The sequence below is a fragment of the Triticum aestivum genome, chromosome 5D (assembly GCF_018294505.1).
Source record: "Triticum aestivum cultivar Chinese Spring chromosome 5D, IWGSC CS RefSeq v2.1, whole genome shotgun sequence".
In the NCBI taxonomy this organism is placed as follows: Eukaryota; Viridiplantae; Streptophyta; class Magnoliopsida; order Poales; family Poaceae; genus Triticum; species Triticum aestivum.
This window is the reverse complement of record NC_057808.1, coordinates 502,865,322-502,882,730: the sequence shown is the minus strand read 5'-3', so window position 1 is coordinate 502,882,730 and position 17,409 is coordinate 502,865,322.

Here is a 17,409-nt window from a genome sequence, read left to right as displayed (position 1 = left end):
CTTTGCAAATACAATTCATCATCTTTTCAGGAAGGGTCATGTATCGGAGCCTTTAGGCAAGTCCACATACTCAACCATCATATAGTCTCCTATGATTGCTAACACTCACCGCATAGTCATGAGCAAAATGTTTCAACTGGACACATAGAAAGATAGGGGCTTATAGTTTCGCCTCCTAACGTATTCACCTCAAAGGTGATGTCAACAATATTAACTCATGTTACCCATATTCAGCTGGACATATGTGCCTAGATCTTTCCTCACCACATGATGCTTGCCAAAGGAGAAAAATAAAAAGGAATAGAGAGAAAACTTTGACTCTTTGCATAAAAGTAAATACATAAAAGTAAAAGATGGGCCCTTTGCAGAGGGAAGCAGAGCTTGCCATGCGCTTATTTGTTTGTATGCTCAACCCCTTAGTGCAAAAGAACATCACGTTGTATTGCCCCTTGTGATGGCAACCTTTATTATGCAGTCTGTCGCTTTTATTCTTCACCATCACATCGCTCAATTTTCTTTTACACTAAATGATCTCACACTTTTAGAAGCAATTTTCATTGCCTTTTTGCACCGATGACAACTTACTTGAGGGATCTTTCTCAATCCCTAGGTAGGTATGGTGGACTCTTGAAAATAAGATTTGGGTTTAAGGGTTTTTGGATGCACAAGTAGTATCTCTACTTGGTGCAGAATTTTTGGCTAGCAAAGATAGGGGGCAAGCACCACATGTTAAAGGATCTATAACAATATGACTTCTGTGTGAATATGAACAAACATAAATCATTATGTTGTCTTCCTTGTCCAACGTCAACAATTTTGAAATATAATATTTTGATGGGGGCTCACAATCACAAAAGATTTCTAGGATAGTATATTTATATGTGAATCTTCTTTTCCCTTATTAATTCTTTCATGAGTTGCAACATTGACTAATGTTATGTTTGTCAATCTCTAATAAAATTTTCTACTTATACTTTTCCTTATGTGGTGTCATCACCTACCATAAGATTAGCATATGATCTTCTTGATTTATTTTCTTTCCTTTCTTTTTATTGCAACAAGAAAGTAAAGAAAGCAAAAACTTAAACTAAACTTTATTATATATCTCACACACGATCAGGGACAGATTAAGGGGGGGACGAGGGGGGAGAGACCCCCCTAACGATCGAGTCGTCCCTCGATAGCGATCAGGTTTTCCCTGATATTTCTGCTTGCGTACATGTACGTAACATGCTTCGCCCCCCTATCCCGCTCGGCCATGGTAATTAGTGTGAATTCTCAGCCCATGTACTAGTACATCCCATTAGATATGGAGCACAAAAACGCCAAGCAGGCCATGGTGGAAACAGAAGGAGGCCCTGTTCATTACAGCACGAACCCACAAGTATCGCTGAACGTCTGTTCGTTCCAAGCCGTGCTGCGATCCACTCCGATGGGATCTCTCCATCGCGCCGCACCGCCGCCATCGAGAAGCAGAGAAGGAAAGGAGACACCAGGACAGGCGGGTGCCGTTGCGCCAATCCACGGACACGTCGCCGGTTGCGGCAGCCGGCAGCTCGAGCATACGGTGGTTGAGCGGCAACAACACAAAGGGAAAAGGTAATTTGTTTTCACATCCGATTAGAAGTATAATCATACAAACTATGTGCATTAATTATCAAATATAAAATTTCCAGTTATATATTTGCGCTTGTGTAGACATGAAGAGAAAGACAGCCGAATTGATTAATAAAATTTTCAAACCAATTGGTTCAAGCTCTCACCATGAGAACATGATGCTACTACGCAATCTAGCGAAGCAAACCAGACTAATCCTAACTAACGCTAAAGACCTCCATTGACGCTATGAGGTAAGCAAGAATTATTTAATTTTTAGACACTCGAAATTTCTTGTTACATAATACTCTGTTGATTGCATCACCGGTTAATGTTTCAAGCATGTCCTTTTAGAGGAAATGGTGAATATGAGGATTCCAAGAATCAAGGTAATAGCCGGATCATAATTTAATTTATATGCAAGCTCCGAATAAAAAAAAATGTCACTAGTAAAATTTCATGAACCTACATCTCTTGTGTCGTTGTCTTTCTATTAGTACTCAGATTTGCTATCTCTTTTTCCTATTATCGCTGTAACAAGCTAGTTAATTCTGTTAAGAAATTAGTGAACAACGGATTAACCTAGTGGAAGAAAAATATCTTGTGTCATTGTCTTCGCCCCCCCGATGGTACAATCCTGGCTCCATCCCTGCACACGATTACAAGGATAAATCACTAAGCAAACTCTCGAAAATAAAGGATCAAACTAAGCTTTGATTCATCTAAAGCAAAAGATCGAACTAAAATAAATAAAGATAGTGGGGATGATACGATACCGGGGCACCTCCCCCAAGCTTGGCGGAAGCCAAGGGGAGTGCCCATACCGGTTACTCAATTTTCTTTTGGTGATGAAGAAGAATGTGGTGGTGAAGTAGTATTCTCCAATATAACCATGAGTAGATCCTTCAAACCTTGAATCTCCCAAAGGGCTTGATGAAGTAACTCACTGTTTTCTTCACCTCAGCCATTATGTGTTTATTTTCCGGGCCCCACGGGTTTGTTCCTGCACTGTTTTCTCTTGGGCGAGATATGTCCCAATTGGACGGTATGTGCCTACGAGGAGTCTTGAACCCATAATTGTGAATCAAATTACGAAAATTGTTACAATATAACCTGTGTAAAGGCCTTCTTGGTGGGATTTCTTCTTGCACTTCGAGGCTCTCTTGATTATTTGATGATCTCATAGCTTGATGAGGATTCAGATGAGTGGAGATGCCAGCCAATGTGCCTCTCTCGGGAGCCGGAGAGTGAACCCCAAAAGGATGTTCCTCTTCTTCCTCCATAGCAACCCCTTCAGCTGCCCCTCTCCTTAGATCCTCCTGAACCACCCCTGCGTCTTCTTCTCCGTTGTTGGAGGGTGAGGAAGACATGATGTTTGCGATGCCCCCGATTCAATCGTACACTAATCATGCACGCAAACGTGGACGATCAAAATCAGGAACTCATGGGAAGATATCACAACACAACTCTAAAACATAAATAAGTCATACAAGCATCATAATACAAGCCAGGGGCCTAGAGGGCTCGAATACAAGTGCTCGATCGTAGACGAGTCAGCGGAAGCAACAATATCTGAGTACAGACATAAGTAAACAAGTTTGCCTTAAGAAGGCTAGCACAAACTGGGATATAGATCGAAAGAGGCACATGCCTCCTGCCTGGGATCCTCCTAAACTACTCTTGGTCGTCGTCAGTGGCCTGTACGTAGTAGTAGGCACCTCCGGTGTAGTAGGAGTCGTCGTCGATGGTGGCGTCTGGCTCCTGGGCTCCAACATCTGGTTGCGACAACTAGGAATAAAGGAAAAGGGGGAAAGGGGGAGCAAAGCAACCATGAGTACTCATCCAAAGTACTCGCAAGCAAGGATCTACACTACATATGCATGGGTATATGTGTAAAGGGGCCATATCGGTGGACTGAACTGCAGAATGCCAGAATAAGAGGGGGATAGCTAATCCTATCGAAGACTACGCTTCTGGCAGCCTCCATCTTGCAGCATGTAGAAGAGAGTAGATGGTAAGTTCACCAAGTAGCATCATATAGCATAATCCTACCCGGCGATCCTCTCCTCGCCGCCCTGTTAGAGAGCGATCACCGAGTTGTATCTGGCACATGGAAGGGTGTGTTTTATTAAGTATCCAGTTCTAGTTGTCATAAGGTCAAGGTACAACTCCGGGTCGTCCTATTACCGAGGGACACGACTATTCGAATAGATAAACTTCCCTACAGGGGTGCACCACATTACCCAACACGCTCGATCCCATTTGGCCGGACACACTTTTCTGGGTCATGCCCGGCCGCGGAAGATCAACACGACGCAGCCCCACCTAGGCACAACAGAGAGGTCAGCACGCCAGTCTAAATCCTATGCACGCAGGGGTCTGGGCCCATCGCCCATTGCACACCTGCACGTTGCGTACGCGGCCGGAAGCAAACCTAGCCTCCCTAATACAAGAGCAGGTGTTCCAGTCTAATCCGGCGCGCGGCGCTCAGTCGCTGACGTCACGAAGGCTTCGGCTGATACCACGACGTCGAGTGCCCATAACTGTTCCCGCGTAGTTGGTTAGTGCGTATAGGCCAGTGGCCAGACTCAGATCAAATACCAAGATCTCGTTAAGCGTGTTATTTTGAAGTAACCGCGAACGCCGACCAAGGCCAGGCCCACCTCTCACCTAGGTGGTCTCAACCTGCCCTGCCGCTCCGCCACAAAGGTTCACTCAGAGGGCCGTCGGTACAAACGTCCTTTCGGTCCCTATCCGTGAATCACTCGCGGGTACTCTTACGAGCCGACCCGACTTTAGTCACCACAGGTATCATATATTATGTATATAAGTATATACCCGTGATCACCTCCTGAGTGATCACGGCCCGATAGTATAGCATGGAAGACGGACAAGAATGTAGGGCCACAGATGGAATACTAGCATCCTATACTAAGCATGTAGGATTGCAGGTAAAGGTAACAACAGTAGTAGCAAGGACAGGCTATGCATCAGGATAGGATTAACGGAAAGCAGTAACATACTACACTACTCTAATGCAAGCAGTAGAGAGTAGAATAGGCGATCTCTGGTGATCAGGGGGGGCTTGCCTGGAAGCTCAGCCGAGAAGGAGGGGTCGTCAAGAGCATAGTCGTACTGGGTAGCAGCGGCGTCGGTCTCGGTGTCTAGCGAGAGAAGAGGGGGAAGAAGCAATAAATATAAAAGCAAACATGCATGACGATGCATGACATTACAATGAGCGTTGCTAGTGGTGCCCAATCGTGGTAGTAGGTGATACCGGCGAAGGGGGGAAACATCTGGGAAAGTATTCCCGGTGTTTCACGTTTCTGGACAGATGAACCGGAGGGGGAAGTTGCATGTTCGATATGTTAGGGATGTGTGGCGGACGAACAAGCTGCGTATCCAGATTTGTCTCGTCGTTCTGAGCAACTTTCATGTACAAAGTATTTTCATTCGAGTTATGGATTATTTTATATGATTTTCTAAAGTTTTAATCATTTTCTGATTTTAATTATTTATTTAGATTCGAATTATCCAGAATAGTAAATGATGACGTAAGCATGACATCAGGGTGATGTCAACAGGTCAACTGGTCGGTTGACCAGTCAAACTAGACAGGTGGGTCCAGTGGGACCCACATGTCATTGTCAGGGGCACTAACAGGGGGGTTTACACTAACTAAATGGGTTAATTAGCGGGTGGGGCCCAGTAGTCAGTGAGAGATTAAAGTTTTAATTAATTAGCAATTTATCTATTTATCTATTTATTTTTATTCGTCTATGGCGTGGGGCCCACATGTCATAGACACAGGGGAGCCACGTGAGCGCTGACCGAGTCAATGATTCAACGGGGCCCACCCGTCAGCGACACAAGGGGGCCCACGCGTCAGGCCAGCTCAGCGACGGCCGGTGACTCGTCGGAATCACGCCGGCACTGGCCCGTGACCATTTGGTCACCGGAGACTCGTCGGCGACGAGTTCTGCGGCGCTGAGTTCGGGTGCTACGGCGACAGCTAGCTAGGGCGCGCGAGAGAGAGAGAGGAGGCAGCGGGGGCTCACCGAGTGGCACACACGGTGGCCCTTGGGGATTTAGTAGCAACAGGGGCATCGCCGGAGTTGGTGAAGAGCGGCGGCGAAGCTCGTCGGAGCAGAGGAGGAAGACGACGGCGTCGTGGGCGTTGCGGTGGCTCCGAACTCCAATGGGGTGCACCAGTCGAAGCAGCAGACGATGGCGGCCCTTGGAGACATAGTGGGGCCGCGAGGTGAGCACGGTGGCCGTGGCTAGGCCGGAGCCATGGCGGCGGTGGCGCTCGGATGCAAAGGGGAAGGAGAGGCAACGAGGTGGATCTGAGGGGAGAGAGAGGTGCAGGGACCGAGAGGGAGAGCGGGGGCGAGTGGGAGATGGGATCGAGGAGGCGGGGGCATGGCGGCCTTATCCCCTCCCGGCGTCGGTGCCGGTGAGGCGGTCGGGCGGGGATGCGCCCCTGTTCCGACCCTGGTCGGGGGAACATGGAAGGGGAGAGAGCGACCGGGGGAACGGGCTGGGTCGGTCGGATGGGCCAGGTGGGCCGGCCTGGCTGTGAGCTGGGCCGTCTGGTCCAGGGGTGTAGGATCGAAAGTATGTCTAGAAGGGGAGGGATTAGACTACTTTGACCAAATAAAAATCTAGCCTTTTCCCAATTTTAGTTCTTGGCAGATTTTAGCAACTTTGCACAAGTCAAGCAATCAACCTACACATGCAATTTTAAGAGTATAGCAGCGGAATGTAAAACAATTGCATATAAAGGTAAAGGGAGGAGTTTGAGGGAGCAAATGCAATGTTGACACGGAGATTTTTTATCCGTGGTTCCGATAGGTGGTGCTATCGTACATCCACGTTGATGGAGACTTCAACCCACGAAGGGTAACGGTTGCGCGAGTCCACAGAGGGCTCCACCCACGAAGGGTCCACGAAGAAGCAACCTTGTCTATCCCACCATGGCCGTCGCCGACGAAGGACTTGCCTCAATCGGGTAGGTCTTCACGAAGTAGGCGATCTCCTATTCCTTACAACTCCTTGGTTCAACTCCACAATCTTGACGAAGGCTCCCAAGTGACTCCTAGCCAATCTAGGAGACACCACTCTCCAAGAGGTAACAAATGGTGTGTTGATGATGAACTCCTTGCTCTTGTGCTTCAAATGATAGTCTCCCCAACACTCAACTCTCTCTCACAGGATTGGATTTGGTAGAAAGAAGATTTGAGTGGAAAGCAACATGGGGAGGGCTAGAGATCAAGATTTATGTGGTTGGAATGGAATATCTTGACCTCAAGACAAGTGTAGGTGGTTCTCTCTCAGAAAATGTATGTTGGAAGTGTAGGCATGTTCTGATGGCTCACTCCACGAATGAAGAGTGGGTGGAGGGGTATTTATAGCCTCCACATAAAATCTAACCGTTACACACAAATCACCAAACTCGGTGGGACCAAATCATGAAACTCGGTTGGACCGATTTAGTTCAAAATGTGAACATTAGGATTTTCGGTGGGACTGACACGTCAACTCGGTGGGACCGATTTCGTTAGGGTTAGGGCATAACGTAATATCGGTGAGACCGATTACACAAACTCGGTGAGACCGATTTTGGTAATAGACTAACAGAGAGTTGGTCAGGAAAACTCGGTGGGACTGATTCGCTCATTTCGGTTGGACCAAAACGTTACGAAAGGGAAACAGAGAGTTTGCATTGCAATATTGGTGGGACCGATCGCTCATCTCGGTTTGGCTGAAACGTTATGAAGGGAAACAGAGAGATTACAATCCCATCTCGGTGAGACCGAGATCCCTATCGGTGAGACCGAAAAGACTAGGGTTTCTGGCAGTGGCTATGTCAAGAGAACTCGGTGGCGCCAGATAGAAAGTTTCGGTGGGGCCGAGTTTGAATTTTGGTTTGGGACATATGTGGATGTGAGAAAGTAGTTGAGGGTTTTGGAGCATATCACTAAGCACTTTGAGCAAGAAACTCATTAAGCAACACCTCACCCCCTCTTGATAGTATTGGCTTTTCCTATGGACTCAATGTGATCTTGGATCACTAAAATGAAAATGTAGGGTCTTGTTTTTTGAGCTTGAGCCAATCTTTTGTCCTTAGCATTTTGAGGGGTCCACTTTCTAATCCATGCCAATCATTGAGCTTTCCTGAAATATTTATCTTGAAATAGCATTAGCTTAATGAGCTATATGTTGTTAGGAATTACCAAAACCACCCAGGGATAGTTGCACTTTCAATCCCCCCCTTTTGGTAATTGATGACAACATATAGATCAAAGCTTCGACAAAGGATAATAAGATTGAAAAACATCGTCGCTTTGAGAAGTATGTGATAAGCAAGAGCTCCCCCTAAATTTGTGCATTATTTAAAATTTGCTTTTGAATGCAAATGCACAATCGATTAGGATCATGGGTTACTCTTTCATGTCACATACATCTTGGTGGAGCGCTCAAAAAGACAGAAAATAAAAGCATGCACTCATCACCAAGCAAGTGAATGATCATATAAGAATATAAGAGATAATATCATCCAACAAGAATTAAGGGTAGCATATGATCAACCACAGGATCAAACAAGTATCTCACAAGGACATAAAGTATCTCACACAAGAACACAATCAAGAAGTTCAACCAAAATAGCAAGAGAGATAAAAAGCAACACTATCTCTCGAAGCCTATGATCTATACATTTTTCTCCCCCTTTGGCAACAAGTTACCAAAAAGTTCAAAAATGCATAATGCTAAACGTCTCTCAGGCTTGATCTTCGGGAGGTGGTGTTGAGAGAACTCCAAGGACGAAGGCTTCAGATGATGTAGCTGGAGCTGGTGGAGTGGCTGCTGGAGGTGGCACTGGAGCTGTAGCTGCTGGTGCTGATGCTGTAGCTCGAGTATCTGTCACAGGCACTGCAGCAGATCTTTGTCCTCTGGGCACTCTAGCAAAAGCATCTATAGTGGACTTGCCCTTCTTCTCCTCTGCTTCCTCCTGAAGCTGCTCAACTGCAGTTTGGATCTCAGTTACCTTCAGATCAAGATCATAGAATTTGGTCTCTATAATCCTCTCCAAGCTCTCCTGGTTTTGAGTCAGGGTGGCCAAGCCCTTCTCAATCCTCAAGGTGGATTGGATCAGATATGCTAACTGATCTTGCTTGTTTTTCAAGAATAATTGAGATGCCTCTTCAGCAGTTGGCATCTTTGCAGCTTTCTCTGCCCTTGCCTTCTCTCTCTTCTCATGTGCTTGAGCTGATGATGGTTCATTCTCAGTCATGACTACAGTGTTGTCTTCAAACTCAGGATATAAGGGTAGATGCTCCTTATCCAACAGATATGTGCATGTGCCCATCTTTGAGTTGATGAGCTCCTGAATGTGTGGGGCATACCCACAACTTCTCTTCTGATCAGCTGTTGTCCTTTTGATTGTCTCCACAATCAGACTCATGACTTTGAACGTTTGAGGCACATCAAATAAATGTAGCAAGTTGATAGCATGTCCTCTGATCATTTTGTGATCACCTGACTTGGGTAGCAAAGTGTGCCTTAGGATCCAATTTATGGTAGGCAGACCAGACAACAAGAAGTGGACAGATCCAAACTTGTGATTCTCCAAAGCATCATCTGGGATCTCTCTGTACATGTGTGCCATAGTGTTGTGGTCTTTCTTCTTCTCAGCATAAACATCCAAGTCATCCTCAATTTCTTCCGGGGCATTGATCAACTGAGCCCATTCTTCAACAGTGGATTGGTACCTTGTACCTTTAGACATCCAAACTATCTTTCCATCTGGATAGAAGTGGGCAGTGGAGTAAAACTGCATGATCAGCTCATCATTCCACTTGGTGAGCTTCTGGGCAACAAATGTATCAACTCCACATGCTTTGAAGCTGTCATATACTCCTGGATAGTGATCTTCATTTTTCTTAATGTACTCCCAGTCAACCCATCTCATGTCACACACAATGGGCTTCTTGTCAAGCAAAATTGCCTCATAAAAGTCTTGATGTTCCTTAGTGTGAAACCTGTAGTCAACAGCAGTCCTTCTCCTGACAACATATGGATTAGACTGTCTCCATAACCTCAGTCCTGCATCCTTCCTGATTTCCATGTTTCCTGCAACAGGATGTGCATCATTGTGGTCAGGGATCTTGGGCTTCAGCTTCCTTAGCACTTGGGCTTTATCATCTTCTTCTTCAACTTGAGGCACTGGGGCCTTGTTCTTTTCTGCAGCTGGAATGTTTCTAGTGCTTCTCTTTGGAGCAGACTTCTGAGCTGGAGCAGCAGCCTTGGGAGCAGTTTTGGGCTTAGATGGAGCAGCCCCTGATCTGATTTCATCTCCCATGAGCTTCTGAGCTTTGGGTGCTGGTGCAGCATCCTCCTGTTCTTCATCATCATCTCTCATCATGGAGGGCTTCCCAATAACTCTGGCAATGGTCTTCTTGACCCTTTCTTTCCTCTTCTTGCCTTCACCTCCTTCTTTGGGTTCAAGAGTGAACTCCATTGTTTCTTGAGTGGAGGCTCTGGCTTTTGACATTGGAACTCTTCTTGCTGGAGCCTTTGTTTTCATTCCAGGCTTTGTTGCAGCAGCTGTGCCATACTCCTCTTTTAGCACCTTTTTCCTTGAAGTGGCTTCATCCTCAACAGCCATAATCTTCATCCTCTGAATCAGAAGTTTTCTTCTTACTTGTCCGGGTAGCTGCCTTTGGCAAGTTACTAGGTGTGCTCCTGCTGCCCTCATCATAGCTGCTAGAGGGATCAGAACCCTCACTCATCTGCACCTGCTGTTCAGACTTGTTCCGGCTGTCACTTTGGTCAGACATCTTGCAGGCAAACTGTCAGCAGACCCTGTGAATAGATTATAGATGAGGTAGAGAAGATGAGCATCACAAAGTACAGAGGTTTTGCAAAACAATTGAGTCAAAAAGCTTAGTTTTAGTTCTCTACAGAAGTGATCTCGGAGCTACCGAATTGACAAACTCGGTGATACCGAAGCAACTCTTGGAACCTAAACTAGTGAACTCGGTAGGGCCGAGTCACAGTTTGGTGGCACCGAGATTGCTAGGGTTTCACAGAATCTTGAACTCGGTCACACCGATTTGCACATTTCGGTCAAACCGAAGAGCGCATGTGCAATGGCCAAGGCCGAATCGGTGAGACCGATTTCTACAGTTCGGTCGGTCCGAGATGAGTTCTGTGGAGAGCTAACCCTAAAATTTTCGAATCAATCTAGACCTAAGGAAGTTTTAGCTGGATAGATCAATCTCAATCGTGGCAAGAAACATGGCATTGTCCTTGTGCTAGGAATCGGAGTGAAAGAGACAGCACAAGGGATAGAACACTTACCCTAGAGCGGCGAGTGTTCGCTACGGCGGCAACGGCGGGGCAGATTGCCGTTGACGGCGGCGGAGATCAGCGGCGGGAGGTCGCTGGCGGCGAGAAGACGATCCGGAGACCCGAAGAGGCAGAGCGGGTTACGCGCGGGTGAAGGGTTTCGAAAAAATTTCCAAAATTTGACCCGTCGGTATATATAATTAACCTGACACTATTGGTGTGACCGAGTGGAACAACTCGATGGCACCGAGATGCAAAACTGCAGGCAGTTACTGCAACTCGGTGTGACCGAAAGGTTCTAATCGGTTGCACCGAGATTGAAAACCTAGATCAACTTAGTGATCTCGGTAGGACCGAAAGGATGAATCGGTCAGACCGAAATGCACAAAGAGGTTTTGGAAGTTTAAGTCTATGACGAATCGGGGACTCCGAGTGCTCCTCACACAGAGTGGTTCGAATCTGACTTGATCAAACTTTGTGATGTAGCATGAATAGAGTTTGAGACGAGAAAAGTATAGATAGCTAGAGGGAGTTCTTAGGCATTCTTGTCCATCCATTTGGCAAAAGAGAAAAATCCAAACAAACAAAGCAACAAATGGATGTCCTTGAATGAGTAAAATATGCATCCAACATGCTCACACAATAAACTGACAAATGAAATATGTGACAAAGCATGCACAAACACTCTAGCATCTATCAAGCAATTTGGCGATGACTAGGTCATCTATATATGAGTATATTGACTTAGGAGTCAAATGAGAATATTTGATCATAGGTCATACTCATCGTTTAAGCACAAGTGGGGTTGCCACTTTTACATAAAGCATTGTTGTGCTCACATCATTAGAGTTGCTTTAGCTCATTTGATTAGAGTAATGCTCCCCCTAGATGTGATATCCCCCCTAAGAGGGATGTACTAACCTTGGGTTTTGTCGATGATGACTTCATGTAGGTGTTGAAGATGTGAATGCTCAATGTTGATGTAGATCATTCAGAGCAATCCATTGGAGTGAGTTGCACTTTCAATACCTACACGGGTTAGTCCCACAAGGAACAAACAAGGATATCCATAGACATAGAGTGATGTGTACAAAAGATGATGTCCATGAAAGCATTAGGTTACCTTGTCCCTTGTCTTACCAACAAGAGGGTTTGCGACTCATTGAACTGGTGCAAGATATGAAAGTTGTTTGCACTTGTCCTTGCCAAAATGATGAGAGTGAGGTACGTTGGCGGAGTCACCGTCAAGAACTCTCTAGTTCTTCTTCTTCGGGATCCACACCATCTTGATGGGAATCCTTGGAGTTGTAGTCGTATTTGATGAAGTAGAACTTGATGTAGTCTTGGGAATCCACTTGACCAAGGCCTTGGGTGCTTCTTCAAATGCATCAATCTCCTCTTGAAGCTTGTCCTTGCCTTTTTGCTTGTGGTCTTGTGGTGGAAGATCATCTTGAGCTTGTGTTCCTTTGAAAGAAGTAGGATCATACTTCTCTTGTTGAGGAACAAACTTCGTCTTGGGGTATTGATCTTCTTCCCACTCAACTCCATTGGCATTGAACTTTTGTTCAAAACCAACACCTTGATTCTTCCGGTGTCTTCCTTGCTTGCGTACAATTTCCTCAAATTGCTTACTTCCGGCAAGGCTCTTGTAAACACCTTTCTATATAATTCCCTTCAATAAGATATTTTCTTGCTCAAGTGTAACTTGGCTAAGAGAATCATTAGTGGAATCAAGAGAACTAGTAGAAGCAACATCATTGGATTTAGCATGATTGTTGTTACTACTAGATGAAGAATATTTCTTGTTCTTGTTGCTAGATTTAACTTGTGGCATGTAAGTAGACAAGAGTAAACGCTTGGCAATGTAAGAAGAAATTTTCTTGCGAAGATCATCATTGATTGCCTTTAAAAACTCATGCTCTTGCTCAAGGTTGAGCTTTTCAAAGCGTAGCTTCTCATGAGTCTTTAAAAGTTCTCGATGATCTTCCAAGGTAGTTTCATGAGCTAACTTAAGAGTGTTTAGTTCTTTAGTTAGACACTCAATCTCCTTCTTATCATCATCATTCGTTTTATCTTGATTATCATGATTAATAGCAAGCTCATCATAGTTTTCATAACTAGAGTTGTCAACAAGTAAATCATCATCTCCTAGCAAATCATCTTCATCACTGTTGAAATCAACATACTCGGGGTGTGTTACCTTTGGACCTTTAGCCATGAAGCATCTCCCAATTCCTTCATTTGGTGAGTCAAATATGTCGTAGGAGTTGGTTGTCACAAGCGCTAGTCCGGCAACACCTTCATCTTGAGTATATTCGGAGTCCGAGTGATAACTTCTTTCGGAGTGATTGTCGGAGTCGGAGCCGGATATCCATTCACCAACATGAGCTTGATGTCTTCTTTTTGTGTAGCTCCTTGATGACTTGTCCTTCCTTTCCGAATCCTTGCTTCTACGAGAGGGTCTCCGTTCATAACGATCATCTCTACGCCTTCTTTATCTTGATGGTGATTCTTCTCTTCTACTCCTTCTTTTGGGAGAATCTTCTCTTCTTTTGTAGGGAGCCATACACTCATTGGAGTAGTGTCCGGGTCTTCCACAATTGTAGCAATTATGCTCACGACTAGAAGATCTTTTGTCATTGTAGGACCTTGACTTGGAACTTCTTTCCTTGCTTCTACTCTTGTAGAATTTGTTGAAGTTTTTCACCATTAGACTCAATTCTTCATTGAAGGTTTGCTTCTCACTTGATGATGTGGGAGCATCACACGAGGCTTTGTAAGCACCACTTGACTTGTTGTGAAGCTCTTCCTTATCCTTGAGTGACATCTCATGAGCAACAATTCTTCCAATAACTTCCGTTGGCTTGAGATCTTTGTAATTGGGCATCATTTGAATCAATGTGCACACGGTATCATATTTTCCATCCAAGGCTCTTAGGATCTTCTTGATGATGAATCTATCGGTCATCTCTTCACTTCCTAAGCCGGCGATCTCATTTGTGATGAGAGCAAGCCTAGAGTAAATTTCAGCGATGCCTTCACCATCCTTCATTTTGAACTTATCAAGTTGACTTTGAAGCACATCCAATTTGGATTCCTTGACGGAATCGGTACCCTCGTGCATATAAATCAAAGTATCCCAAATTTCCTTTGCATTCTCAAGATGGCTGATTTTGTTGAATTCTTCGGGGCACAATCCGTTGAAGAGAATATCACAAGCTTGAGCATTGTATTGTAGCATCTTCAACTCTTCCGCGGTAGCTTCACGGTTTGGTTCTCTCCCATCGAAGAATTCACCTTGCAGGCCAATACACACAATAGCCCAAACAACGGGGTTATTTCCAAGAATATGCATTTTCATCTTATGCTTCCAACTAGCAAAATTTGTACCATCAAAGTAAGGACCTCTACAGTGGTAATTTCCCTTGCTAGACTCCATACTCTCCTAGGTTGTGAAACCAAGGCTATGACTACCAAAAGCTATGGAAATCAAAGCAAATGGAGACCAAAGATCTGATACCACTTGTAGGATCGAAAGTATGTCTAGAAGGGGGGGGGATTAGACTACTTTGACCAAATAAAAATCTAGCCTTTTCCCAATTTTAGTTCTTAGCAGATTTTAGCAACTTTGCACAAGTCAAGCAATCAACCTACACATGCAATTCTATGAGTATAGCAGCGGAATGTAAAACAATTGCATATAAAGGTAAAGGGAGGAGTTTGAGGGAGCAAACGCAATGTTGACACGGAGATTTTTTATCCGTGGTTCCGATAGGTGGTGCTATCGTACATCCACGTTGATGGAGACTTCAACCCACGAAGGGTAACGATTGCGCGAGTCCACGGAGGGCTCCACCCACGAAGGTCCACGAAGAAGCAACCTTGTCTATCCCACCATGACCGTCGCCCACGAAGGACTTGCCTCACTCGGGTAGATCTTCATGAAGTAGGCGATCTTCTAGCCCTTACAAACTCCTTGGTTCAACTCCACAATCTTGACGGAGGCTCCCAAGTGACACCTAGCCAATCTAGGAGACACCACTCTCGAAGAGGTAACAAATGGTGTGTTGATGATGAACTCCTTGCTCTTGTGCTTCAAATGATAGTCTCCCCAACACTCCACTCTCTCTCACAGGATTGGATTTGGTAGAAAGAAGATTTGAGTGGAAAGCAACTTGGGGAGGGCTATAGATGAAGATTTATGTGGTTGGAATGGAATATCTTGACCTCAACACAAGTGTAGGTGGTTCTCTCTCAGAAAATGTATGTTGGAAGTGTAGGCATGTTCTGATGGCTCTCTCCACGAATGAAGAGTGGATGGAGGGGTATTTATAGCCTCCACACAAAATCTAACCGTTACACACAAATCACCAAACTCGGTGGGACCGAATCATGAAACTCGGTCGGACAGATTTAGTTCAAAATGTGAACGTTAGGATTTTCGGTGGGACCGACACGTCAACTCGGTGGGACCTGTTTCGTTAGGGTTAGGGCATAACGTAATCTCGGTGAGACCGATTACACAAACTCGGTGAGACCGATTTTTGTAATAGACTAACAGAGAGTTGGTCAGGCAAACTCGGTGGGACCGATTCGCTCATTTCAGTTGGACCGAAACGTTACGAAAGGGAAACAGAGAGTTTGCATTGCAATCTTGGTGGGACCGATCGCTCATCTCGGTTTGACCAAAATATTACGAAGGGAAACAGAGAGATTACAATCCCATCTCGGTGAGACCGAGATCCCTATCGGTGAGACCGAAAAGACTAGGGTTTCTGGCAGTGGCTATGTCAAGAGAACTCGGTGGCGCCAGATAGAAAGTTTCGGTGGGGCCGAGTTTGAATTTTGGTTTGGGACATATGTGGATGTGAGAAAGTAGTTGAGGGTTTGGAGCATATCACTAAGCACTTTGAGCAAGAAACTCATTAAGCAACACCTCACCCCCTCTTGATAGTATTGGCTTTTCCTATGGACTCAATGTGATCTTGGATCACTAAAATGAAAATGTGGAGTCTTGTGCTTTGAGATTGAGCCAATCTTTTGTCCTTAGAATTTTGAGGGGTCCATTTTCTAATCCATGCCATGCCAATCATTGAGCTTTCCTGAAATATTTATCTTGAAATAGCATTAGCTCAATGAGCTATATGTTGTTAGGAATTACCAAAACCACCCAGGGATAGTTGCACTTTCAAGGGGGGGGGTCTTTTCCTTTTGTTTTATTTTCACCTTTTCTTTTTATTTATTTTCTTTTCTGTTTTATTTCATTTTAAATATTTAGGCACTTTCTAAAAAATTTGTTTTCTCCACAATAATTACCAGTGCAATATTTGGCACCCACCGAACATTTTTGTTTCAAGGTTTGAAAACTTTTGTCATTTGCCATATTTTGAATTGATTTTTGAATTGGTTTTGAACTAACGAAAGATTAGCAACAGTAATGGAGGTGACATGGCATAATTAGCAGAGTTTTACTGTCGCTTAATTATCCGGGCATTACAAATCTCCCCCACTACAAGAAATCTCGTCCCGAGATTTAGGAGGTAGAAGGAAACAGTGCGGGGTATTCATCACGCAGGCGATCCTCGCGTTCCCAAGTGGCCTCATCTTCAGAATGGTGCGACCACTGGACCTTGAGGAACTTGAGTGCCTTCTGACGTGTGCGGCGTTCAGCTTGGTCGAGAATGCGGACTGGATGCTCTTTATAGGAGAGGTCCTGTTGCAATGCGAGCACTTCATGATCCACTGCTCGGATTGGGTCCTTGAAGCAGCGACGGAGCTGTGACATGTGGAACACATCGTGAACCTGAGAAAGGTTCGGCAGGAGATCCGTTGATATGCCACTTTTCCACGCCTTTCCAGAATAGTGAATGGGCCAATATAGCGAGGAGCTAGCTTGCCCTTGATCCCGAAGCGGTGAGCACCCTTCATTGGTGTAACTCGAAGATAGGCCTTTTTGCCAAGTTGATAGACCATGTCTTTATGATGACGGTCATACTGACTCTTCTGACATGACTGAGCAGTCTTGAGATTCTCACGAATAATGCGGACTTGTTCTTCGGCATGTTGGATGATATCCGGACCAAAGAGTGGACGTTCCCCAGTTTCTGACCAGTTCAGAGGGGTTCGACACTTTCGTCCATATAACACTTTGAAGGGGGCCATCTTCAGACTAGCTTGATAGCTATTATTATAAGAGAACTCAGCATACGAGAGATATTCCTCCCATTTCTTGCCGAAGGAAATAACACAAGCTCGAAGCATGTCTTCGAGAACTTGGTTGACACGTTCCACTTGCCCTTGCGACTGAGGATGAAAGCAGTACTGAATGACAGATGAGTTCCCATAGCTTCTTGGAAACTTGCCTAGAATCTTGAAGTGAATAAGCTGCCACGGTCTGAGCTGATAACCAATGGAATACCGTGGAGTGAAACAATCCTGGACATATAGAACGTTGCCAGCTGA